Source organism: Quercus lobata, chromosome 10 (assembly GCF_001633185.2).
Source record: "Quercus lobata isolate SW786 chromosome 10, ValleyOak3.0 Primary Assembly, whole genome shotgun sequence".
Classification (NCBI taxonomy): domain Eukaryota; kingdom Viridiplantae; phylum Streptophyta; class Magnoliopsida; order Fagales; family Fagaceae; genus Quercus; species Quercus lobata.
Window position 1 is genome coordinate 2,436,618 of NC_044913.1, and position 27,477 is coordinate 2,464,094.

General features: G+C 38.6%; 1 pseudogene; it reads left to right on the forward strand.

Moving 5' to 3' along the window:
* The first annotated feature begins 14,313 nt into the window (after positions 1-14,313).
* LOC115962895 lies at positions 14,314-26,649 on the forward strand (annotated as a pseudogene).
* The last annotated feature ends 828 nt before the right edge of the window (positions 26,650-27,477 follow it).

The following is a 27,477-nucleotide window of genomic DNA, read 5'->3' on the forward strand; positions in this document are numbered from 1 at the left end:
ACAACAATGTGAGCGTTTGGGGTGGGCTAAAAGTGACGTTTCCGTTCTGCGTTTTCATGCTTTTTTTTTTTTTTTCCTGTGCGTGAACAGTAAAATCACTGTGCAGGGGGCAAAAAACACTGTTCACGCACTGTTTACGGGTCCCACGACACTATTCACACATTTAAAAATTATTTTACTACATTGTTTTCAGTTTTCAGTTTTCAGTTTCAGCAACAATAAGTTCAATCCAAACGGACTCAATATAACAAATTATAATTTATAAAAGGCAAACAAATTAATGAAACAACTAAATAACAATAATTAATAATTTTATTAATATTTTAAATGAACTTATAGTTTATTATTTATTCTGGAAAAATTCCTGGGAAAATTTTTTAATTCCTGGGAAAAATGAACTTTATATTTTAAATTTTTAGGAACACCCTAGGAAAAATTCCTAGAGCCGCCACTGGTCTCGCTACACTTTTTTATATTATTCATGGATCTCACTATACTATTTCAGCTAACTTTTACCTTTATCTATAGTACTTTCAATAAAAAGTTTTCAATTTCAGCAAAATAAACGGATCCCAAACGGACATTAAATGTTCTTAATTTGTCAAATTTAATGGAAATTCAAATTTAATGAATGGACATTGCTTAATTTTATAATTTAGGGACACATTGTAATTGCACCATAATTAAGGGACTGAAGTACAATTTTGCTATATTGTTTTTTAAGTTCTCACATCACATGTATTAGTGGACCTAAATCCCTATTAAGGGTCTATTTGAGATCTACTTATTTTACTAAAATTGAAAATTTTTTGCTAAAAGTACTGTAAATAAAGGTAAAAATTAGTTGAAATAGTACATTGGGACCCATGAATAATACCAGAAAGTGCAGTGGGACCCATAAATAGTAGTAAAAATAAGCTGAATAGTAAAATAAGCTGGAAAATTTCATTCATGCCAAACGCACACTAAATATAACATCCATGGACCAGCTGAAGGGATCATAAATCCTTCGTTTTACATTGAAAATCTAAGCGTATGACACGAAGAGATGTATTGCACCTATGAGTAAAGTCCGCCTCACCAAGCTTGAGTTATATCCTTATACTTGGTTTATTTATTTTTCTTACAAATTTAAGTGCAAATCCATAAAAATGGTTAGTTCCCTTCCTGTAAAAAAATTATTAGTTTCTTATGTTGTAATTAAAATTATATTGTTCAAGTTAATTTGGAAATGCTAATTTTATTTTGTGAACTTCCTCTCTGCCACTAGTTGTAAGCCAAACAAACATATATTTATGAACTTTTAAAATTTAAATTTGCTATCCTTATATTTGGAATAAATCATAATAATTCTTAAACAATAAAATGGATTTGTATTATTATGGAAAATAAATTGAAGACAATGATTTTATACTTTATGGCTTTATTTACAAATTTAGATAATTCAATCTCAAGTTTCTCAACAACAAAAAAAGGTGCAATGTCAATAAAGTCTTATCTTATGAGCTTGATCACGAATTTTTAATTATCCTTAAATTTAATTTAATTTATCAATGAATCAAACATTAAAAGTGGGATTGAGTTTAACTTATTTATTAATTAAATAAATATAAATAAGTGTTTTTCCAATCAAGCCTGATATATTTATTTGCAACTTAATGTGCTTAGACACCTTACACTACAAATATGCCTCCTAAAACTCTTTATCTGCTCAGAGTCTACCATCGGTAGGGTTGTACTCTTCTACTACCTCTTAATTCTTAAACCAATCTCATCAAGATTTTTTCCAATAAAACTTTTTTTTTTTTTTTTTTTTTGCTGAATTCCAGTAAAACTTTAACCATAGCACTACCTCCCATACATCCATACTTGCCCATAGTAAAGGTAACAATAATACCTAACTAGTAAAGTGTCTTCTTTTCAATATAATAGTAAAAAATAATTATCATGAATAATATGTTATAAGTTCAAATCATATTTATAAACTCGTTAAAAAACAAACTTATCTATAAAAAGAAGTATATATGTGATAAATATATTTTCTATAATACACTTTGCCACTTATTATTTGGTTCTCATAATTCTAGACAACCAAATAATTTTACAAGTTTTTCGCGGTTAAGGCGACAAATTGTAATTAATATACAACAAAAGTAATGTAAATAATAGTTGTGTGGGTTCTTTTTTTTTTTTTTTTTTAGCACACAAGCCCAAGTAGAAACAAGGATCCTGGGCCCAATACTTACTGTTTTAAGGGACTGGGCTTGGTTCACCGCAGCTAAATTGGGCTGATTTTGCACCAAGTGGTGCACAGAGCACGAATCCTACAACACATACATGCTAACAGACAAGAAATATATGCATTAAACAGCAAGAAACAGCAAAGGAACGAAATTGATCAAGAAGGAACACAAAATAAAGTGGTAGGGATCTTAGAATAATGCAAAATACTTTATTACTTTCTTGATAGTGTAATACACTATGCTCACTAGGACGTGTTACAAGGTTCAAATAAGTTTAAAAATCACAGACTTAAATGGCTCTTCAGGCCTCTAAGACTTACAAAGTTTAAATCCCTTTGAATCCAAGTGTGTTCTCTAGTGGTGGTTTGAGAATACCAGACGGTATTTCTCTCTTTTTCTCTCTTTTTTTGAATTCTAACAGAGTTTTCTCAATGATTTTTACTCTAATTCACTGTTGCTGAATGCCTTTCACTGCTGACTGCTTCCCCTTTTATAGTGTCATCCTAGGGTTTCCGGGGTACCACTAATTCCCTCTATTTGTTCTTCTGGGTACCAGAACCAATGTTGTGTCAACAACATTGGTGGTTGGTCCCTTCCTCATTCTTCATTATTTCATTCTTTTGAGATTTTCTCTTCGAAAGACCCCAGCTGACCTTCCCGTTCTAGAGTGTCCTAGAGGGTTGACCTTTAGTCTTTCTTCTTTCAAGACTTCTAGATTCCACCTTTTCAGACCCAACTTTTGGCTACTTTTCCCTTTGTCATTTTTCCCAAGTGAGTTGATTCATTTCTACCAGATTGAAAGTTTTCCAGCCACCTTCCTTCATGGTTCTTCTTTCTAGGTTTCCCGAGGTACCAACCCCTTATTCACGAATTGTTGGTTCCCAAGCCCTCTGATCCCCTTTTTGCATCATTATGTGGTTGATAGGGACATATCTATTCTAGTTCCTTGAGTTTCTTGGTACCCACCCTGAACAGTCTTAATCCCAACCTGGCTTTGCTGCATGTCCCGAGGATCCCAGGCTCCTAGGAATCCTCAGGTATCCTAGCCCAGTTATTTTCTCGAGCTCCTCAGTGATTTTCTGACCTTTGAGAGCTAGGCTGGGCTTTTTATCTTCCTTTATTTTATGGGGCCCAAAACTTGCCCATTCATGGATTTGGGTCCCTCCTTATAGACCCTTAATGGGTTTAGACCTCTCCTTTTTCTTATTGGAAGCCCAAACACTTTATTTTTCCTAAGCTTCAATCCTTTGCTTTGTTTTGGGCCTTGGTATAACATTGTGATTATTTTAGACCTCAACAATAGTCCCAAATAAAAGTCATGTTAAACTAGTCATAACCTACCATTACAAATATTGTGGAAACAAATATGAAATTTTTTATATTTGCCTATTATTGTTTACTAGTGTACAACCCCGTATATATGCACGGGTACAATTAAAAATTATTACAACTAAATGGTTCAAATTATACTTTTTTTTTAAGAAGAGGTACAAATTATACATTTTTAAACTATACATCCTTTTAAACTATACATTTTTAAAATATGTAATGGTTTATCAACTAGCATCTAATTGGAGTTGAACTTTTCAATTTTTATACTCAACAAGCATGTAACCCATGCAAACGCATGGATGCACTTAAAATTAAATAAAATTTTTATTATAAAAATATAAATAATTAGTCAAATTGTTAAAAAAAAAAAAAATAGCATGTAACACACGCATACATATAGATATTTTCAAAATGAAACATAATTTTTATCATAAAAATATAAATAATTAGTCAAATTATTTTTTTTAAGTAAACGTAATTAATCACATATTAAAATTCTTACCTAAATTTAATACTACATATGATGATTTTTTTTTCTAATTTTTAATAAGATAGAACGTGTAGTGATCTTTGTTGTGAAGTGATTTTTATTAAGTATATGTGATTAGTTTATTTATTTATTTTTATTTATAGTTCATTAATATTAGATTCTTAGTATTTTGCACTCATTAATTCATTTGGTACAAAAATTAAAAAAGTTAAACGGACACATGACACAAGTGGATAATTATGGTGCCCACATAAATTTAGACACATGGCGCAAAATTGAATTCTAATTGAACTTTCTCTAAGCTTTACCTATTTATACACACACACACACACACACACACACACATAGATAATTCACTTGGCACAAAAATTAAAAATTAAATGGGACACATGACACAAAGTTAGATATTCTCTCAAGTTTGACTTTTAATATATATAATTTTTTTTCATAATGATTTAATATGCAATTAATTTCATATTAACACTTTGCCATCAATTTTGATCTTATGGTATCTTGTACTCACCCAACACTTCACATGTGCCCTCAAATGTAACTCCCTTAGTTACCCCATTCTTCATTCTCTCCCTCTCTCTTCACCTTCACTCTTCCCTCGTTCCAAAAAGCACCAATCCCACGCTCCTTTTTACACTATAAAAACCATCCCATCATGTTAACTAAAACTCGTACTCAGTACACAAAACTCTCGCTTCTACGAACTCAGTCTGAGAGCGACCAGTCTTACCACCATGGCTCACCCAATAACTCCATTGTCACTGTCACGACCTAAATCCATAGACTATGAATTCAGATGCATGACTAATTTGCTAATCTTACAAAACTCAAAAAACATAATTAATTTAAAATTTGAATAAAACTCCAAACAAACAATGCTCTTAATAAACCTCTTACAATATCTAAAATCCACAATTTAAAAATAATCTCCAAATACTATAAACCTAAGCGAAATAAAAATAACTAAAAATCCTTTAAGGCTTCAAGCATTATTGACGTCACCTAAAAACTCCCACGCTCTACCTTGCACCCTACGAAGTAATCCAAGGGTTCTATTTCCCAACTAAACTTTAATCTGAAAATGGTAATTGATAGGTGAGCCACACATCTAGTTAGCAATTATTCACAATACACAACAAGATAGAGTCAAGCAAAGTACGAGTATTTTGATTTTTCACAAACTCATTCAATATATCAAAAATAATTATTCCAAAACATATAATGAATCACTTAATACATATATAATCACATCTTAAAATCATTAGAAAAACACATACATATAATTGATCAAAGCACAGTGTCACATATACACATCACATATTCTCACATACAATCTTGTGAGTGGATACCATCTAACCTTTGTTGGTGAGGGATCAACACATATTCTCACATACAATCTTGTGAACGGATTTACACATATATCTGATCAATTCTAAAAACACTCATTTTGAGTCACATATCACAAAACAAAATATATAGAAAATAGAATAATTTTCTTAATATTAACAATTATTCTAGATATAGAGACATATCGAACATCACAATATTGAATTGAAATAGAATCAAAGGATGCTTGACTCTCTTAGGTTTCGCTTGGGAGGAGGGAATGGAATAGAATGGAATGGAAAGGAATGAAAAAAATCATTTTAGAATATTCTTCCCTTCCCTTGTTTGGGAGTTTTAATGGAGGGAATGGAAAGCTCATTCCTTTGTTTGGGAGTTTAAGTAAGATGGAATGGAAAGCTCATTCCTTTGTTTGGGAGTTTAAGTAAGAGGGAATGAAATGGGTATGAGAGAACACTCATTCTTCTCTATTCTCTTAAAACCTCAAATTTTCATTCCCCCCGAAATTGGGAGGAATTAGAGGGAATGGAATTAGATTTAATGATATTTTTACTAAAACTCCCAAAATATCCCTGTATATTCAACTCTTTATTTTAAAATAGGGGTCTAATAGTAATATTGTTGTAGTTGCACGATTTTCCTGGCCCAAATTCGATTGATCAGGTCCTGGCCCAAAGCGCAACCCACAATAAATATTTGTAGAGGATGGGTCAAAGAACTTGGCCTCAGCGTGTCTATTCCGTCTGATGCATGGGCAATATGGTTGCAGAAAATAAAGACATGAAAATGGATCTCTCCCGTATAAGTTTATTTCTTTAGTTCCTCATACAGAAATTTTTCGTCCCCCTCTTTAAGGGACTCCACTACATTATATAGTTCCCTTCTCTCATCTCAACCCTACACTTGTTGACTATCTAAGCACATACTTGAGTGGCTGTCCCATCAGACGCCTTCATCTCTCCCCATGTGAGTTGCAGAGGCCAAGGCGGTACTGTTCAGGGGTCATTTCCTCATTAATGCGGCCAAGAGGGTGGTTGGGGCTCAATTAATGTGGTGGTAGCTCTCCATGGGATATTTTGGATTTTATTCATTTTATATGTTGGGAGGACGAACCGAAGTGGCTGAGGAGAGTTCCTCGTCTGGGCTTCGTAATGTCCGAGGAGGAGTTACTCCTCGGACAGGTTTCCTTGGCGTTTATGGGATTGAGTAATGCTTCATACGTGATTTCTCTTCGGACAGGACGCTCCTCGGACGGGCCTGAATTTGGAATAGCCCATTATTTCTGGGCCGGGCCCCACATTAGCCCCTCAAAACTCCGGTTTCTATCTCCCTCCGAGGAGGAAAAGACGGGGTTTTGATATTTTGGGAGAGGGTGGAAATAAGGAGAGCGTGTGGCGCGCGTGCGGACCGTTACTTCTGACGCGCTGCAATTTACGAGGCGCGGCCATTAACTTCTGGAGGCGTTATGTTCCCTCATCCAACGGTGTGGCGTAGATCGAACGGCTATCGTTTTTTCCCGTATTTTTAGGCAGGAGCGATCTTTTCTCTCTCCTCCTGGCTATATAAGACGTCATAGGGGTTCAGTTTCTTCTTTTATCTGCATTTCACAAACCTTAGAGGCTTCCAGAGAACTCCATCGAACCCCAGAGATACACGAACACTTGCGACCGTTACGCCATCGTAGCCGTTTTTGTGAAGCGTTTCGTCCACGAGAGATTCCAAGGCACCTCATTGAACGTTTTGTGAAGGTACCAGTACATTTCGTTCATCTTGCTGTTTCAATTTCCTCCTCGGACTCTACTTTTTTTTTCTGAGTCTTTACTTTTGTTCCTCGGTTCAGTCCAGATGGGTAGATTTGAGAAATTAGTTAACACCCCCGCTGCTATGGAAGCCTTTAGGGCTAAATATCACATTCCCCCGGGGGTTGGGCTGCGGTACTGTCCTCTTGAAGGAATATTGACAGATAGGCGTGCGGGAGAAGTCGTTATCCCCATGATTGCCTTCATAGAGGGAGGGATGACACTTCCCATGCGTAGGATTACAAGGGAGTACTTGTTCAACCATATGTTGACGCCGTACCAGTGTGCCCCGAATATGTTCAAGATACTAGTCTGTGTAGATGTCTTAAACGAGCGGATGAATCTAGGCCTTACTTGGCACGATGTGGCTTATCTGTACGAATGTCACCGCCTCGGGGATGAGGGGTATTATCTTAAATCCCGGAGCGAGGACGTTAGGTTGATCTCTTGTCTCCCAATATCCAATAAGACAGTGAAGAATGATTTCCTTATTGCTTCTGGGGAGTGGTTCGACGGTATTCATTGTCCGACTCGGGCAGGAAACCCAGATGCGGCGTTTCTAGGATCGGTCCCTTTTGGGATAGGATTTAGCATTGAGGGGTTACACTTTTTGCTTTCTTTATAACTGGAAGATTTCGTGGACTAATCCCCTTTTCCTTGATTGTTTGCAGATAAAATTCACGTCGCCCCTCGGCTAAACTTTGTGAACGTGCCAGCGCTGAACTACCTTCTTAGGTCGGAGATCTACGTTTCCGAGGACGGGCAGTTGCGTGCTGCCCATCTGGTTCTGGGCTATCAACCCCTGAGCAGCTCTTTCCAGGCTATCGGTCACGCCATAAGGGCTGGTAGTCCGAGGTTGGCTCGGATTGACGTGTCCAGGGACGGGCTCCTAGCTGAACATGATCTGCCACCAGTTGTGTTGCCCGGTGTTAGAGATCCCTACTTGGCAGAGCAGCTACCTCCGCCAAACGAGCCTGGTGCTGCCGCTCAGGTCGAAGAGGAAGCTGAATCATCTCGTCTTTCCCTTGAGGCAGAAATAGACGAGTTTTATTTTGAGGAAGTTCAACAGACCCCCCTGGTGGAATTTTCTGATCCCGAAGGAGAGCGGGACCGACATTCTGCAGTTGGTATTCCTTCCATCGTTCTCTGCTCGGACGATACTTCGGACGAGGAGGTAGAGCCCATGGCAGAAAAGGGAAAAACTCTAAAGGAGCTGATGGCCTCCCGAGGGAAAGGCCGGTTGCCGAAAGGACAGTCCTCGAAGGCACCAACTCCACCACAGGGCAAGACCCTCCCTCCTGTGGTTCCTACGGACACCTCAGACCTTGGCCTTAAGGTTAATCCGGACTTAAAGAAGAAAAGGCTGGCCGACACTCCTGAGGAGGGCGAGGTGGTTGCCCAACCGACCAAGCAGCAAAAAACCACTCGCGCGTCAAGGAGCAGAAGGGGAAACTCCTCGGAGAGTCGAGACGAGGAGACTCTTGCGGATGTACGTGCTACCCCGCGTGTATGGGGCCCCAGATTGGAGCTGGATGGGGTGGCCATTCCCTACAATGCTTCGATCCGAGAGTACAATCGAGGCCGGGCGGGCTACGTGGCCGAGGCCTTAGAGCAGCCCCTACTCCTTCCTCGGGATATGGAGGCTTATAGGCAGTTCTCTCAGCCCGAGATCTTCCTATCCCTTAAAAGGGATCTCGCGATGGTAAGTAATCCTTTTACTGTTTCATTAATTTCTTTGACCTTAGATTACAGCAATCTTGTTTCGTTTGTAGATTACCCAGCAGGTGTTCGTGGCTGAGGAATTTTGCCGTGGTAATAGTAGTCGGGCTGAGGTCGAGAACCAGGCGCGAGCGGAGGTGGAGAAAACCTTGGGGTCCCTCCAGCACGATTACACTGAACTTATGGACAAGTTCAAGGAGTCGGAGAACCGGCGCAAGTCTGCAGAGGCTGGTTTGAAGAGTGCTGAGGCCCAGGCGGAGGACCAGCGCAAGGAGCTGTTCTCGACCCAGATTAACCTTGCCACCGAGAAACAGGCAGTGCAGGATCTCAAGACCGCTCTGCAAAGGGTCGAGGATGAGCTGCGACGGGCCAAAGAGGAGGCCCAACTGATCCGAGAAGCCACAGAGGCTGAGAAGAGTGCCGCACGCCAGCTCGGGGCCGAAGAGACGGAGGCCAGGCTATCCGAGGAAATCCCCGAGGTATGCCGGGAGTATTGCGATATCTCATGGTCTCGTGCCCTCGACGCTGCAGGAGTTCCTGCTGACTCGGCGCTGAGACTGCCCGAGAGCATCTTCTATCCTAAAGAGATCCGAGCGCATCCTGATGGTGTTCAAGCTGCCTCTGAGCAGGATCTGGCGACGCCTGATGCTGTCCTTGTGCCCAATATGGCGGATGATCCCGTCGCAGACTCTACTATCGAGGTTCCGCCTCCTCAGCCTGAGCAGAAAGGAGATCCTCCTGCTGAGGCTTAGCCTTCTAGGCTTTTGATCTCTGTACTCTTTCCTTTTTTGACCGAGAGTCGTCCAATTTTCCCGCTCTTTTGTAAGGACCTCTCCTTCTAATGTACTCAGAATATTAATATAAAATGTTCGTTTTGCTTACTATGGATGCACGTCAGTAGCGCTCTTCTTTAAACATTTGCAACTATGTAGATACAGATAAACGGTCAAGATAAAAATGGGTTTTTGGGCTGCGCATCTGAGGGTTGCGATGGTGCCAGACTGCGCACACGTATTAAAATGGTTCCCTTTAAGTAATGATCTCCCAATCTACCATAAGTAATAATTTCCCCCAAGTCTGTGGCCCGAGGAGCCATGCAGGACTTAGGTTCTGTTTAGAGCTATGAATAGTTGTCTTAAGTATTAATTTCCCCTTAGTCTGTGGTCCGTGGAGCCATGCAGGACTAGGTTCTGTTTAAAACTTATATTAGTAATAATTTCCCCCAAGTCTGTGGTCCGAGGAGCCATGCAGGACTTGGGTTCTGTTTAAAACTATGGATAGTTGCCTTAAGTATTAATTTCCCCTTAGTCTGTGGTCCGTGGAGCCATGCAGGACTAGGTTCTGTTTAAAACTTATATTAGTAATAATTTCCCCCAAGTCTGTGGTCCGAGGAGCCATGCAGGACTTGGGTTCTGTTTAAAACTATGGATAGTTGCCTTAAGTATTAATTTCCCCTTAGTCTGTGGTCCGTGGAGCCATGCAGGACTAGGTTCTGTTTAAAACTTATATTAGTAATAATTTCCCCCAAGTCTGTGGTCCGAGGAGCCATGCAGGACTTGGGTTCTGTTTAAAACTATGGATAGTTGCCTTAAGTATTAATTTCCCCTTAGTCTGTGGTCCGTGGAGCCATGCAGGACTAGGTTCTGTTTAAAACTTATATTAGTAATAATTTCCCCCAAGTCTGTGGTCCGAGGAGCCATGCAGGACTTGGGTTCTGTTTAAAACTATGGATAGTTGCCTTAAGTATTAATTTCCCCTTAGTCTGTGGTCCGTGGAGCCATGCAGGACTAGGTTCTGTTTAAAACTTATATTAGTAATAATTTCCCCCAAGTCTGTGGTCCGAGGAGCCATGCAGGACTTGGGTTCTGTTTAAAACTATGGATAGTTGCCTTAAGTATTAATTTCCCCTTAGTCTGTGGTCCGTGGAGCCATGCAGGACTAGGTTCTGTTTAAAACTTATATTAGTAATAATTTCCCCCAAGTCTGTGGTCCGAGGAGCCATGCAGGACTTGGGTTCTGTTTAAAACTATGGATAGTTGCCTTAAGTATTAATTTCCCCTTAGTCTGTGGTCCGTGGAGCCATGCAGGACTAGGTTCTGTTTAAAACTTATATTAGTAATAATTTCCCCCAAGTCTGTGGTCCGAGGAGCCATGCAGGACTTGGGTTCTGTTTAAAACTATGGATAGTTGCCTTAAGTATTAATTTCCCCTTAGTCTGTGGTCCGTGGAGCCATGCAGGACTAGGTTCTGTTTAAAACTTATATTAGTAATAATTTCCCCCAAGTCTGTGGTCCGAGGAGCCATGCAGGACTTGGGTTCTGTTTAAAACTATGGATAGTTGCCTTAAGTATTAATTTCCCCTTAGTCTGTGGTCCGTGGAGCCATGCAGGACTAGGTTCTGTTTAAAACTTATATTAGTAATAATTTCCCCCAAGTCTGTGGTCCGAGGAGCCATGCAGGACTTGGGTTCTGTTTAAAACTATGGATAGTTGCCTTAAGTATTAATTTCCCCTTAGTCTGTGGTCCGTGGAGCCATGCAGGACTAGGTTCTGTTTAAAACTTATATTAGTAATAATTTCCCCCAAGTCTGTGGTCCGAGGAGCCATGCAGGACTTGGGTTCTGTTTAAAACTATGGATAGTTGCCTTAAGTATTAATTTCCCCTTAGTCTGTGGTCCGTGGAGCCATGCAGGACTAGGTTCTGTTTAAAACTTATATTAGTAATAATTTCCCCCAAGTCTGTGGTCCGAGGAGCCATGCAGGACTTGGGTTCTGTTTAAAACTATGAATAGTTGTCAGTAGCCCAGCAAGCAGCGGATAATCATGAAAGAAAACGTGTGCTAAGCCATTCTCATTAATAATAATATCTTCTGAGGTTATTTACATTCCATGGTCGAGGTACAGCTTTTTCATCTAAATCTTCTAGGTAATAGGCGCCTATTCCGGCCACGGATGTGACACGGTATGGTCCCTCCCAATTGGGCCCCAACTTGCCCCAAGAGAGGTTCTTTGCGCTGCCAAGAATCTTCCTCATTACGAGATCACCTGGCCCCAGAGGCCGTGGTTTGACATTAGCATCATACCCTTGTCTCAGCTTCTGGTGATAATAGGCCACATGAATCATCGCTTTTTCCCTTCTTTCTTCGGCTAGGTCCAGACTCCGTTCCAATAACTCGTCGTTATCGCTTGGGGTAAACGATCTAGACCTCAGTGTGGGAAAGTTGTTCTCAATCGGGAGCACGGCCTCAGCCCCGTAAGTCATCGAGAAGGGGGTCTCACCGGTCGATCGTCGCGGCGTCGTCCGATAAGTCCATAAGACATGGGGGAGTTCTTCTACCCATCTCCCCTTCGCCTCGTCCAACCTCTTCTTCAGTCCGTTCACTATGACCTTGTTCACGGCTTCGACCTGCCCATTTCCCTGAGGGTAGGCGGGGGTGGAATATCGATTGATGATTCCAAACTCGCGGCAATACTCCCTAAAGTTTTTACTGTCGAACTGCAGACCATTGTCGGAAATGAGTGTACGCGGGGTCCCGAAGCGGGTGATGATGTTCTTCCAGATGAATTTTTGGGCGTCCACGTCCCTAATGTTGGCCAATGGTTCAGCCTCCACCCATTTAGTGAAGTAGTCCGTTCCGACTATTATGTATCGCTTGTTCCCTGCGGCCTTGGGGAAGGGTCCAACTAGATCAAGGCCCCATTGTGCGAACGGCCATGGACTCGAGAGGGGGTTGAGAACTCCTCCGGGTTGGTGGATATTCGGGGCGAATCTTTGGCACTGATCGCACTTCTTAGCGTATTCTTGGGTCTCTCTCTGCATGTTCGGCCACCAGTACCCCTGGGTAAGTGCCCTGTGCGCCAGCGATCTCCCTCCGGTATGACTTCCACAAATCCCCTCGTGTAACTCCTCAAGCAGAGATTCGGATTCTTCCGGGTGTACGCAGAGTAGGTACGGTCCAGAATAGGAGCGCCGATATAGTTTGTAGTCCTCTGACAGCCAAAACCGAGGAGCATTCCTTCGTATCTTCTCGGCTTCCAATTTCTCTTCCGGCAAGACGTCGTTTTGAAGGAAGTTCTTTATGGGATCCATCCAGCTGTGACTCTTTCTGATCTGATGGACTCTGGTAGGGCCTCTACTGATGGGACTTACTAGGAGAATCCTCACCAGGCTAACTCCCAACAGACACAACCCGCCGAGTCCCAGTGGCAAAATAATCCCGTCAACCCAGGCCGCAGGGGAAATCGTGAGGGAAGTGTGCATACTATCCGGACAAGCCAGAGTCACACTCAGATAGGTAGTCACGTGTCCCAGAAGCGAAATAGTCACCAGGCCATGCAGCGAGAGATAGATGATCTGAAGAGGAAGCTACGACGAGCACAGCGAAGGCGATCTCCTTCAGACTCAGACAAGTCCTCTAATGCGGAGGATGTGAGTTACCGACGGAGGTCAAGGACCCCCCCAAGTGAAACCTTTACCTACGAAAAGGAACTACGCCCTGTGCGGAAGTATGAGAGCCCATCTAGTAAGGGTTCGGGAAACGACGCCATGAAGAAGGCGTTGGATCAGGTTTCAAGGTCCCCCTTCACGTATAGAATTGAAGGGGCTGAGCTGCCTCGACGGTTCAACCAACCGGCGTTCGCCATCTATAGCGGTCGATCAGACCCGGTAGAGCATGTGAGTCAATTTAACCAAAAGATGGCGATCTACTCGCAAAATGAGGCCCTTATGTGTAAAATCTTCCCGTCCAGCTTGGGATCAATGGCGATGAGATGGTTCAACGGCCTGAAGACAAATTCCATAAGCTCTTACAAGCAGCTCACTCGGGATTTCTGCTCTCGCTTTATCACCAACACCAGAGTCCCCAGGCCCCTCGGTTCGCTATTGTCCTTGTCCATGCACGAGGGAGAGACTCTAAAAGCATACTCCGATAGATACTGGGAAGTATATAATGACCTGGATGATAACCACGATGCTGTCGCTATCAGCACATTCAAAAGCGGCCTCCCCACCGACCATGGCTTAAGGAAATCCCTCACTGGCAAACCGGTTGCCAACGTTGATCAGTTGAGGGATAGGATAGACAAGTACAAAAGAGTGGAGGAAGATCAGCTGCAAGGGAGGGGGAAGGAGAAGGTTATCCACCCCAAAGCAAATGATTTTAGGTCGGAACGGCACAATCATGGTCAGCCGAGGAGAGATTTTTCGCGACAGGCTGGGCAGAGTAACCCGCAAACAGTGAATGCCATATTCAGAGAGCCCGTACAACAGGTACTGGAGAAAGTAAGAGATGAACCCTATTTCAGGTGGCCGGGAAAGATGGCTGGAGAACCTTCCAAACGTAACCAGAACCTGTACTGCCACTATCATCAAGACCATGGGCACACTACCGAGGACTGCAGGAATCTGTGGAATCATCTGGATCAGTTGGTCCGAGAAGGAAAGTTACGTCACCTGCTGCACCCATCGAGCGGCCACACCGGCCAAGCAACACAAGAACCTCGAAAGGACGTGACCTTAAGACCACCCACCGGGACGATACATGTCATCTTCGCTGCACCAGGAAGAACGGGACCACCCATCCCCAGGGTGTTAGCTGTTGATCGGCTCCCCTCCGGGAGCAGGCAGAGGGAACACAAAAGGTCAAAAAAGGAAAGCTCTTTGATACTGGGGTTCTCGGATGAGGATAAGAGGGGAACTATTCAACCTCACGATGATGCCTTGGTGGTCACTCTGAGGATTGGGGGCTTTGACGTGAAAAGGGTGTTGGTGGATTCGGGAAGTGCAGTAGAGATAATGTACCCTGATCTATACAAGGGGCTGAACCTGAAACCAAAAGATTTGGCAGTTTATGACTCCCCCCTTCTTAGCTTCGAGGGAAGAATGGTTACGCCAAAAGGACAAATCCGACTACCCATACAGACTGGGACGGAGGTGGTGGAAGTGAATTTTATCGTCGTCGACGTTTACTCACCCTACACCGCGATAGTCGCCAGGCCATGGATCCACGCCCTGGAAGCCGTAACCTCCACACTTCATCAGAAAGTGAAATACCCATCCAAAGGACAAGTGGAAGAGATCCGAGGAGATCAGGCCGTGTCCAGGCAGTGTATGGTGGCCGCCGTCTTACATCGGGCCCATGCCGAGTCCTCGGCCCCTAAAAGTTTATAGCAATCAGCCGCCTCGGCAGAGCAAGACGGCGAACTGACCGAGGAGATAGGGTGTGAAAGTTTAGATAAAATCGCTGTCAACGACGACCCGGAGAAGTTCTTTCTGGTCGGCTCGGAATTGCCCTCTCAAGAAAAGGAGGAACTGGTCGGATTTCTTAGAGAAAATGTCGACGTGTTCGCATGGGAAGCCTACGACGCCCCGGGCGTCGATCTCAGCCTTATTTGTCACCACCTGAACGTTAACCCCTCTTCCACTCCGAAGAAGCAGCCACCCCGACGCCCTTCAAAGGAACATGTTAGTGCCGTAAAAGACGAAGTGGCAAAGCTAAAAAGAGCGGGGGCTATCAAAGAGGTCTTTTACCCAGAGTGGTTGGCAAACACGGTGGTGGTAAAGAAGAAGACAGGGAAATGGAGGGTCTGCGTAGACTTCACGGACCTGAACAAAGCATGCCCAAAGGACCCATTCCCCCTACCCCGAATTGATCGATTGGTGGATGCAACCATAGGGCACCCTCGAATGAGCTTCTTGGACGCCTTCCAAGGCTATCATCAGATACCCCTTGCGCTAGAGGACCAGGAGAAAACGGCTTTCATGACGCCCATCGGAAATTATCATTACAAGGTGATGCCGTTTGGGCTAAAGAACGCAGGCTCAACCTACCAAAGAATGATGACTCGGATGTTTGAACCACAACTGGGCAAGATTATTGAGGTTTATATAGATGATATGGTCGTCAAGAGTAGAAGGGCGTCCGAGCACGTGAAGGACCTCGGAACAATCTTCACCATATTAAGGGAGCACCGGTTGCGGCTGAATGCCTCCAAATGTTCATTCGGGGTCGGGTCTGGGAAATTCCTAAGGTATATGGTCACCCACAGGGGAATAGAAGTAAGTCCCGATCAAATCAAAGCCATTAATAGCCTACAGGCACCTCGGAATCCGAAGGAAGTATAGAAGCTCACTGGTATGATTGCGGCATTGAACCGGTTCATATCGAGATCGGCGGATCGATGTCGGCCTTTCTACCTCCTGATAAACAAGTGGAAAGGGTTTGCATGGTCGGAGGATTGCGTTCAGGCTTTCCAGCAACTTAAAGACTACCTATCCCGACCACCCATCATGTCCAGCCCTGAGGCAGATGAGGTGCTGTTTGCCTACATCGCCGTAGCTCCCCACGCTGTAAGCCTGGTACTAATACGGGATGATAATGGGGTGCAGCGACCGGTGTACTATGTGAGCAAATCACTACATGAGGCCGAGGTGCGATACCTACCTTTAGAAAAGGCAATTCTGGCAATAGTGCATGCAACCCGAAAACTTCCTCATTACTTTCAGGCGCACACGGTCATCGTTTTGACTCAGCTTCCCCTCCGAGCAGTGCTTCGAAGCGCTGACTATACAGAAAGGATCGCCATGTGGAGTGCGCTCTTGGGAGCCTTTGATATAAAATATATGCCCAGATCCTCCATCAAAGGGCAGGTCCTCGCAGACTTGGTAGCGGAGTTTGCTGAGCCCTCCATAGAAACAATAACCGAGAAGAGGGACATGGATGGGAAGTCGGTTGGTGCGATCTCAACAGGGAGGAACACGCATTGGAAGATCTACGTAGATGGCGCAGCCAATCAGAGAGTGTCAGGAGTTGGGATAGTTTTAATATCCCCGGACGGTGCTGCCATTGAAAAATCATTAAGGCTCGGATTCTCGGCTACGAACAACGAAGCCGAATACGAAGCCTTACTTCAAGGGATGACGATGGTTCAAAGGTTGGGCGGAAAAATGATAGAAGCGTTCTCGGACTCCAGACTGGTAGTCGGACAGGTGATGGGTGAGCTGGAAGCCCGAGATACTAGGATGCAAGAGTATCTGGGACAAGTCAAGCGGCTGCAGACGAATTTTGAGTCCTTCAATCTGACACACATTTCCAGGAGTGGCAACACCCATGCGGACGGCGCCAATTGTAGTTGCACGATTTTCCTGGCCCAAATTCGATTGATCAGGTCCTGACCCAAAGCGCAACCCACAATAAATATTTGTAGAGGATGGGTCAAAGAACTTGGCCTCAGCGTGTCTATTCCGTCTGATGCATGGGCAATATGGTTGCAGAAAATAAAGACATGAAAATGGATCTCTCCCGTATAAGTTTATTTCTTTAGTTCCTCATACAGAAATTTTTCGTCCCCCTCTTTAAGGGACTCCACTACATTATATAGTTCCCTTCTCTCATCTCAACCCTACACTTGTTGACTATCTAAGCACATACTTGAGTGGCTGTCCCATCAGACGCCTTCATCTCTCCCCATGTGAGTTGCAGAGGCCAAGGCGGTACTGTTCAGGGGTCATTTCCTCATTAATGCGGCCAAGAGGGTGGTTGGAGCGCAATTAATGTGGTGGTAGCTCTCCATGGGATATTTTGGATTTTATTCATTTTATATGTTGGGAGGACGAACCGAAGTGGCTGGGGAGAGTTCCTCGTCTGGGCTTCGTGATGTCCGAGGAGGAGTTACTCCTCGGACAGATTTCCTTGGCGTTTATGGGATTGAGTAATGCTTCATACGTGGTTTCTCTTCGGACAGGACGCTCCTCGAACGGGCCTGAATTTGGAATAGCCCATTATTTCTGGGCCGGGCCCCACAATTGTCATAAAATGATTCTATTCCATTCCCTCCATGTTGCTCCCAAACAAGATTACTTACATTTCATTCATTTTCATTCCTTTCCATTCCTTTATTTTAAAACATCCAATTAAGGTTACTTAATTCCATTCCATTCTTTTCTATTCCTTTCCATTCCCTTATTATTATTTCATTCCATTCCATTCCCTTCCCTTATGAACTCCTAAGCGAAGCCTTAGGGAACGAATAGGAATTGAGGAGTTTATATAAATATTTTACAATTCTTGAGTAAGTTTGAAAGCTCAATTTGCTAAAAGAAAACGTCTTAAATACCATTTGGAAAATAAGAATATGACTTTGAAATCACTTGGTTTTAAACAAACTTAAAGAACAAGAACCATTTAGAAAACTTATCTTGAAACTTAATTCCTTTCTGAAAATATTAAAATAATTTTGTTTAGACATCATCTTTTAAATGAGATTTAGATGTTCAAAACTTTATTTAAAATTCAAAGTTTCTTTTTAAAACATTATTTAAAAGTCGAAGTTTCTCTTTAAATAACATTAAAAAAAAAAATGCTTTTGATAAACTTTAGAAATCATAGGCTTAAAAACATAACTTTTGAAAACTTTTGACTTCTAAAAACCTAATGGATAAAACTTGTGCATATTATGCATAATTACTTACAGCCCTTGAATCACATTGAAAGCCTAGCCAAAACAACCTCCAAAAAGCCTCAAAACACTCTTAAATAGGACCTATAATCAATCATGGAAATATACTTAATATCCTCTAAAAAATATAAAGCTTATAGAACTATACAAATGGACTCACTAGGATTATATTTTGCTGAACTAATAACACTTTCAACACTAAATTAACATTTCTCTAACCAATGGTATTCTAATCAATAATACATCCTTGCATTAATCGAAACTCATTTTACCATGAGGAATGCAGTAGCCAACACTTTCAGATTTAATATATAACCCCAATGCAAACGGTGGGCCAAAACCAATATGATTCTATTCATGAATTTAACATTCATTGACCCTATAGATTCAATATAAGAATTTTGGTATGAAAACTCAAATCTGTTATTATCCTTTTAAAAATTTGTAGACTTGTTGAACCTAAATGGTTCATTGTGTTTGGGAATAGTCAACACCTAGGCATAGACTATCAAAGCTATCAATAAGAGAAAATAGGATTTTGACAAAATGAGAGCTAGCTAGTGGAACATGTGTGGGGTCGGGTGCAAATTGTCCAACAACTTAGAATTAACATTATGGTATAGATCAGCAGCCCAAAAGCTCTTATAGTCCTATGAAAACGATGCAAGCCTTATTCATGGATTTAATAATTTCAACTTTTGTTCTAGAATCCGAAGAGTGGCAACCTAGGATTCAAGAATTATTGAAATAGTGTAAATTGTAATCTAAGAAACTACCAATTCAACAATCTACACATCATTAAAGTTTTCCATGATAAAATTCTAACTTCTTAATTCTTTGTTTCTAATGGTGAGAAATTATACCTTGAACAATTTGATTGCCTCTTCAATTGTATGTGCTCTAAACTTCAAGGAAAAATACACCTCCTAACCTCCTTAGTGATGAAAAACTTTTTATGAAATTCTAATTTATCTTTTCCTCCACCTTATATTTAACACATCAAAGCTTTGGGCTTAGTGAGGTAGTGGACTGGAGTTTAAAACCCACTTGAACTTATCTCTTCAGTCTCCCAGAGGCCCATAAAACATCTTCCTCTTTTATTTATTTATTTATTATTTTAATTGCCACACTAAATTGTATACACTAAAACTTTAATCTTCTCACCTATTTTGGTAACACTACAAAATTGTCTACTCCCATCTTACGATGCACACATATATAGTACCTCAACTCTATATTAATAATGACAATGACAGTGATGATCATAAAATCAAATCGGGGTATTACAGTCACCATCCTTGAAAGACGAGCTAGACATAGTGATCCATACGATCAAGAACCCGGATTTCTTGGAGATGTGGAGGCCATTCTTGTAGCCATACCACCTCATCATCATTCAGGATGGTGATCCCTACAAGGTCATCAAGGTCCTGGATGGGTTCAACTACAAGCTTTACAATAGGAACGATGTGGACCGAGTTCTAGGTCCCAAGGCTAGATGTATCTCCTTCATGGGCTCTGTCTATAGATGCTTTGGCTTCTTGGTGTCCAAGAAGAAGTACATCTTCACCATTGATGATAATTGCTTTGTAAGTGTTTGTTTTGTTTTGTTTTTCCTTGTGTGTGTGTGAAAATTTTACTAGTCTTAGTCTTAGTCTTAGATTTGGATATTTGATGCATAATTTTTTTGTTTTTTGGTATTTTTTGGGTGCAAAAGTCAAATAGATCTTTGAAGATATACCTAGGACAAATCTATCAGTCTATCTATATATAAAAAGCGTCAATGGGCAAAGCTACGGTAGAAAAGCTACAATAGTTTTGGTTTATTCAATCCAAACTGTTTTAGGCTTTCTCTTGGGGGGGGGGGGGGAGAGATATTGCCTATTGAACATACTTTTTTTTTATCTGCCTATGAGTTGTTTGCCTAAAAGAATAAAATATTATCACAACAAATTATCACAATAGTTTCACAATTGTTGAGGTGTTAATTCTTTATAAGCTAAAATAAAATTAAAAAATATCATACTAGAACCAACCATGACTAAAAATAAAGGTTTTGTAAAAAAAAAAAAAAAAAAAAAAAAGTGCAACATCTACAACATTTTTCACAACACTTTCATAACAAATCATAAGTGGTAAATTGTTATTAGTTCTAATTTAAACTTACCAATGAAATTACTTTCTTGCCTACCAATAATAACCTGTTGCAACCTATTACTTTATGATTTGTTGTGAACATAGCATTTCTCTTGTGAAAATATTAAGACAATTTGTTGTCGTCATAATATTTTCACAACTACTAAAGTGTCAATTCTTTACAAGTCAAAATAAAATATTACAAAATTATAAAGGTATTACAAAAATGTTGTACCATTATGTTGTGTTTCTAGAATTTTTTTATTTTTTTTTAGTCAACTTTGTTAAGCCAAAATTCACTATTTCACATACAATTTTCTTAGGTTGACTTTTTGTATTTTTTATTGTATTTTTATCTTTACACACTATTTTAAGTAAAAACACATAGTTTTACACACACACACACAAAAAAATAAAAATAAAAAACTTAGGATAAAACATTTTTCATCATTTATGTTTGGGGTAGTTCACAATTCCTCCTTAAACTTTAAAATCAAGTAATTTTTTCCTTAATATTTTGGAAAATAGCAAATATGTCATATTGTTATTCTCTTAGTTAAACCCTAATGAAAGCTTATGATTCTTAAAATATTACATTGTGTAATGTCTGAAATACTTCCACTAAATTTTAACATCCCAAAAATTTTCTTCACGTACTTTGAGTTTTAGATGGTGGTAATGCTTAGAAAGTTGAAATGATAATATAAGGTGTTTTATTTATTACCTAGAGAATATTGATTTTCTAGGTTTAAATATTCAAAATTTATAATTTCTTTAATGAAAAATTCGATGACACATGCTTTTTGTTATCTTTTTTTTTTAAATTTCTTTTCTTACCTAAAATGGGTGTTCATTAAAAATTAAGTAAACTAAATATTGTACCTAGACTCATGTAGAATGATATAGAAGAAAGTATGAATGTCAAAAATTTTCATCGTATATGGTTGAAAGTATTTGATGAAGAGTTTCAATTGTAGTATATGACATCATTCATTACGAAAATTTAAATATTATGACATGTGTTAGCAAAAATCAGTTGCTTATTGTTGGAAGATGATGATATGCATTAACATTCTTAGAATTTTTAGTAAGTAGATATTGTCTTTAGTAAATAAGTACTAAGAAACTATTACAGTAAAATAGATATTCATATGTTAAATAACTACCATAACTTTATGTGTGATAAAAATTCTTATACGAATGAGAATAACTTTGTATGACATACATTTTTTATGTATATAGTTTTATACTTTTTCAAGTAGAAATTTTATCTTAATTTTCTCGCTTATAAAGGTAGCATGCGTCCTAACTAGTCTTTGTGAAAAATGAAATTTTTAACTCTACAGAAGAGTGTACAGATTGGATGTCCACCTGCTTCATATGCATGACATCTGTCCAATCCGATCACTGATTAAATTATTTAGTGCATAGATTGCTAGCTACATCTTATTCTCACAGAACAGAAGCCCTACATGTGGATCTTTTATGTGTCACATTTACGTGAGAGAAGTGTTAGACTTGTACACTAGATGTACCAATAATTGTCTAGGGATAGAATCAAAGAAATTAAAAAACATAGTTGATTCGTTGGATCCAGCTTTAAAGTGGGACCAGCATTTTATGAGGTCCCACAGACAACTATTAGATTTTTTTTTTCCTCAGTTAGAAACAAATACACCTGTTCAACTTTCATCCTGTCTAAGTTGTTACTATTAATGTTCTCAATGTTTAATGAGGTAGGAGAAACAAACACACACAAGGAAGAAAGGAAGAAAAAAAAAGAGGTTTTAACACAAATACACGTCACAAAAATGTTAAAGCTTGAAAAGGATTAGTACTACACTGCCAGTTTAATAAATAGAAGTTTAATTCTATGTCTTATAAAATTCATGTCAATTTATGAGATTTATAGAGTAAATTTGTAGTAAACTTGTATCTTTTTTTAATAATTTGATAGTTATAACAAAGGGAAAGGATTTGAACTCTGCTTCTTTTTATGAAGTATACTAGATAATACTACTGAATTACAGAATTTTTTAACATCATTTATTAATTATATAACGGCTTTTGATTGCATATATGTTATTTCTTGGATAGCCTCTATGTGGACCCATCCAGCAGGCTAGTTAGCTAAGGTAGCACACATTCAATCTAGTGCTAAATGCCTTCTAATCTTTTGAATGAGACATTTATTAGTCCCATTATAGTTCCAATTTCATTCACTTCACTTTCGTATTAGTCTAGGAAGTATTTAACACACTTTTTGTTATTGAATAATAAAAAATTGACTTATAGGTGCGGTCATTGCCCCGACCCAAATTTGACATAATGTGAGACCATCCAAACTATCAACCTTGGACACGCAAGGCAAAGTGCTTTGAGAGCTTCCTACTACTAAGTCACTTTGGCCGGTGGCGGAAGCATGAAACACACAAATCAAACATAATTAAGCATTTTCATGTTTTAGTCAAAACTACCAACCATGGGTTGGTCCAGGACTGTACTTGGATAACATTAGTCCTGTTTATGATGCATTTTCTTTACACGTGTGTCCGGATTAGTTTGTTTTTAAAAGTTTATTTGCTTATTTGTTGAAATTTGACAAAATTACAGTTTTAAACTCGTAAATGAGGTTCGGCGTATTCTATTTTATGTTTTTGATAGGAAATCTTTTTTAATTTCTTCAAATCTATATATTACTAAAAGCTGAAGCGTAGCGTTTAATGCTGCTGCTTTCACAAACGCTACGCCACATCAGCTGCCACGTCATTCTTTTTTTTTCTTTTCTTTTTTAAAATATAATTTGTCCTACAATTTTAAAATGGGTTTTACAATTTTCAGCCCTATAAATGCAGCTCACTACTTATTTATTTACTTCCACTATCACCCTATAATAAATCTGTATAATTAATCCAGCCCTCCTCTTATTTATTTAATTCCACTATCAAGCCCAACCCAAAACATTTTTAGTTCAGCTTTAGGGTTTTGTGTGAGCCTTTTCAGCTTAAAAAAAAAAAAAAAAAAAAAAAAAAAAAAAAAAAAAAAAAAAAAACAACAACAAACAACAACAACAAACGTTGAAGCCTTTCAAGCTTTAGGTTTTTTTTTTTTTTTTTCAATTTTCTTATAATTGTTTTTAACATTTTTTTTTTTAATATTTACACTTCTCCAACCTTTCTCTCTCCCTTATTATTTCATCTCCCCACTACTTTTTCAATCTTTCTTCCTCCCTTACCTTTTCATCTCCCCACTACCCTCTACATTAATATCATTCCTCCTCTTTCCCTTCATCTTCCTTTATTTTTGTCTCTTCTTATTCACACTCTCTTACTATAAATTTGTTACTATCTCATCTATTCAATGCATAGTTTTCCCTCACAAAAAAAAAAAGGTTCCCTCTCTCTCTCTCACTATAAATTTTTTGGTGGATTTTTTTTTATTTTTCTTGCTTCTCTACTTTAGGTTGATAATTTTTTATATTCTTTAAAACTCTATTTTGGGTTAATGCGATTTAGTATTGTTTTTTAAATTGTGATTTAGTTTAGTTTTTTAAATTGTTGTTGTTGTTTTTTTTTTTTTTTTTTTTTATTCTCTTTGATTGTTAAATGTTATCCTATTGTGTTCTAAAGAATTAAATATAGCATATAAAAATATAATATTATTTTATTACATAGAATGATTTGGATAATTTGGTATTTATTCAGTGACATAGCATGATTTTTTATAGTGCTCAATTTAGATGTTAAACTATGAGACTTTACTAATTTTTGTTTATTTTCTAATACTTTGTGGTAGTCAAAGTACTCTTAATAGTTGTATTAGAAATACTCTATAATGCCATTTATTTAAAGAAAAGTAAAGGTTAGCCAAATGAAAATAATCGGATAGGTGACAAATTTTAACTTTTGCAATTTTATTATTATTATTATTTTATAACAATGCATGTATAGAAATTTAATTCTTAGATTTTGCTAATAATTTTTTATTTGATAATATGTTTTGGGCGGCCGAAATTATAATTTCTACAAAGAAAATAACCTTAATAAATTATCAAAAACAAAATTTTATCCTAATATTGGTTCAATTAATCATTGTTAATTAAGTATTATTAATTTTTTTTAGTTTACATTTTTTTGGTGTTTTGGATTGTTCCTATATTACAGTTATGATTGTTCCTATAATAAATAAAAATATAATTATGAAATACATTACTCATTATTAGATTAGTTTAAATTGTAAAAAAAAAAATTAATAAAAACACCATAAAAATAATTATCATGCGCAACGCGCAAGTTCGCGGCTAGTAATAATAATAAGAAGTATGCATTGTTATCTGCAAGTGTTTGTGTTACTGTTCATGAGTCATGCTTCATATTATCTGGGTCTAAAGAACTAGTCACAATATGATATATTGATCATATCATTGTAGCAACTGAATTTTTTTTTGCATACATAAACAAGCAAAAAAAAAAAGAAAAACCAATCTGATTGTAAGTTGTGAAGCAATAACAAAAAGATTGCAGATAGATGGAAGGGTGAGAGAAAGAGAGAAAAAGAATACTAATGCTATATATTCCAATATGTAAGGTCTATGAGCGATCTTATAAAGGATAGAGTAATAAAGCATCAATACTAATTTGATTGAACATAACATTTTATACCTATTTAGTTTAATAAAATGCTAATTCATTCTTGACACAATAATTTGATATGTTTGGTACCATTTTCCTTTTCCTTATTTTGTTTGTCATTGAAACTTGGAATAAATGTGAAAAAAGGTGGCAAAGGATCCGAGCGGGAAAGAGATAAATGCATTAGCAGAACACATACAGAACCTGCTGACACCATCAACATCATTATTCTTCAATACCCTCTATGATCCATATGGGGATGGAGCTGACTTCGTTCGTGGATACCCCTTTAGCTTGAGAGGAGTGTCTACTGCCATCTCTCATGGGCTTTGGCTCAACATTCCTGACTATGATGCCCCTACTCAGCTCGTCAAGCCTCGTGAGCGCAACACCAAGTTAAGTTTCTTATCACTCTTAGTAAGGCTTGCTGTTGCTTCTTATATTGGTTTGTCATTGCTGAACTATGATTTATATTTATTTTTTGGTTGTTATCAGTATTATATCACAAAAGGTTCTGTTTTAATGCATTTGGTAATATATGTGCTATATTGTATTTTTCTCAATCAACAATCAACTTTCAACTTGATGTTATTCTTTTCCTTGGCTTCCAAATAGAGGTGAAGATTATTATCTGACTTTAAAATTTGTAGGGAATGATTTCTTAGTATTGTTGGAATAGAGATATTTTAAGTCTATGGCTTCTCTTTTATTATGGTTTGGACTTTGGATTATTGCTGCATTTTTTTTCCTAATGTTTTTAAGTTCTCTAATAATTTCTAAGACTCACTCATTGAATTTTGGTGTGTGTGTGTATGTTTTGTAAAAGCTGCTTGTAAATTTGTATGACCTTAAATGGCCTATTTCAATCACCTTCTTTTGAATGATTCAAGTCACAATTAGTGACTCACTGATCTTACTGTACATCAACTTGCTATTTATAAATAGGATATTTTTTTCTAGTGGGAATCAAACTCATTTCATAAGTTAAAATTCTAGTGGGAGTTTTTGTACACTGATACGGCCTTTTAATGCCTTTTGAATTTGGTTTTCAGGTGATTTGTGACCATTTGAATCTAGGGGTGAAGACAGGGTTGCCATACATTTGGCATAGCAAGGCAAGCAACCCATTTGTTAATTTGAAGAAGTAATACAAGGGCATATACTAGCAGGAGGAGATCATTCCATTCATCAAGTCTATCGTTTTCTCAAAAAAGTGCACAACCGTGCAGGAATGCTATGTTGAGCTCTCAAAGTTGGTCAAGGTAAAGCTTGGCTATGTTAGTCATTACTTTCAGCAGCTTGGGGATGCCATGCTTACCTGGATTGAAGCCTGGGTGGAGCTCAATCCGGCCAAAAGAAGCATCAGCTGCTGCAGAGCCCAAAAGTTTGAAGAAGGAAGAGCCCTCTCCCAAATCAAAGTAGACAGCATTTAATTCCCTCTCATTGTTGTAGTATTATTTCATTCTGCTTTACCATCTTTTCCTTGTAAACTTTGGTTCCTATTTCCTTATGTTTTATTTATCAGTGTTGCTGGTGTATTACTTTGTACCTCTATGTTTTTTGTATCAATTAGAGTGCTGTTATCCTCACCAAATGAGGACATGAGGTTCTTTCAATTAGTGTCGTTTGATTAAATGGAAGTAAAAATGAGAGTTTTGTGCATTGGATACTACCTTTTACATAATAGGATTAGCATGTTAGAGATCATTAAACTGTGATTTTTTGTTTTTTTATTTAATTTCCTTTGCTAAGGTGGGGAGAACTAAAGTGATAAGAGGAGATGAAAATGCAGGGCAGCATCATTGTACATACCATTTGGAGTCCATAAATCAAATGATTGAAATGAAACATTTTTTAGTATAGCTGGAGTATAGCTGACATGGTACTCCAAACCATTTACTATTGGACAATGAACTTTTTTCACATGGTTTTTTACTTTATGTCATATTTTGTATTAAGTAACTTACTTTTATTGGTGTAGAATATCATGTCACTATATTCTTTAGATGTCTTATTGTTTGATTTAAAGAAAGTAAAAAAATAGGAGTTTTGTGCACTAGATATTACCTCTTACATAATAGGCTTACATAATAGGATTGGCACGTCAAAGATCATTGAACTATGAATTTCTTCTTCTTTTTTTTAATTTGAATTTCCTTTGATAAGGTAGGGAGTACTAAAATGATAGGAGGAGATGAAAATGCATTGTAGCATCATTGTAAATACCCTTTGGTGTTCATTAATCAAATTGTTGAAATTTAACACTTTTGAGTATAGCTGTAGTATAGTTGACATGGTACTCCAAACCATTTACTA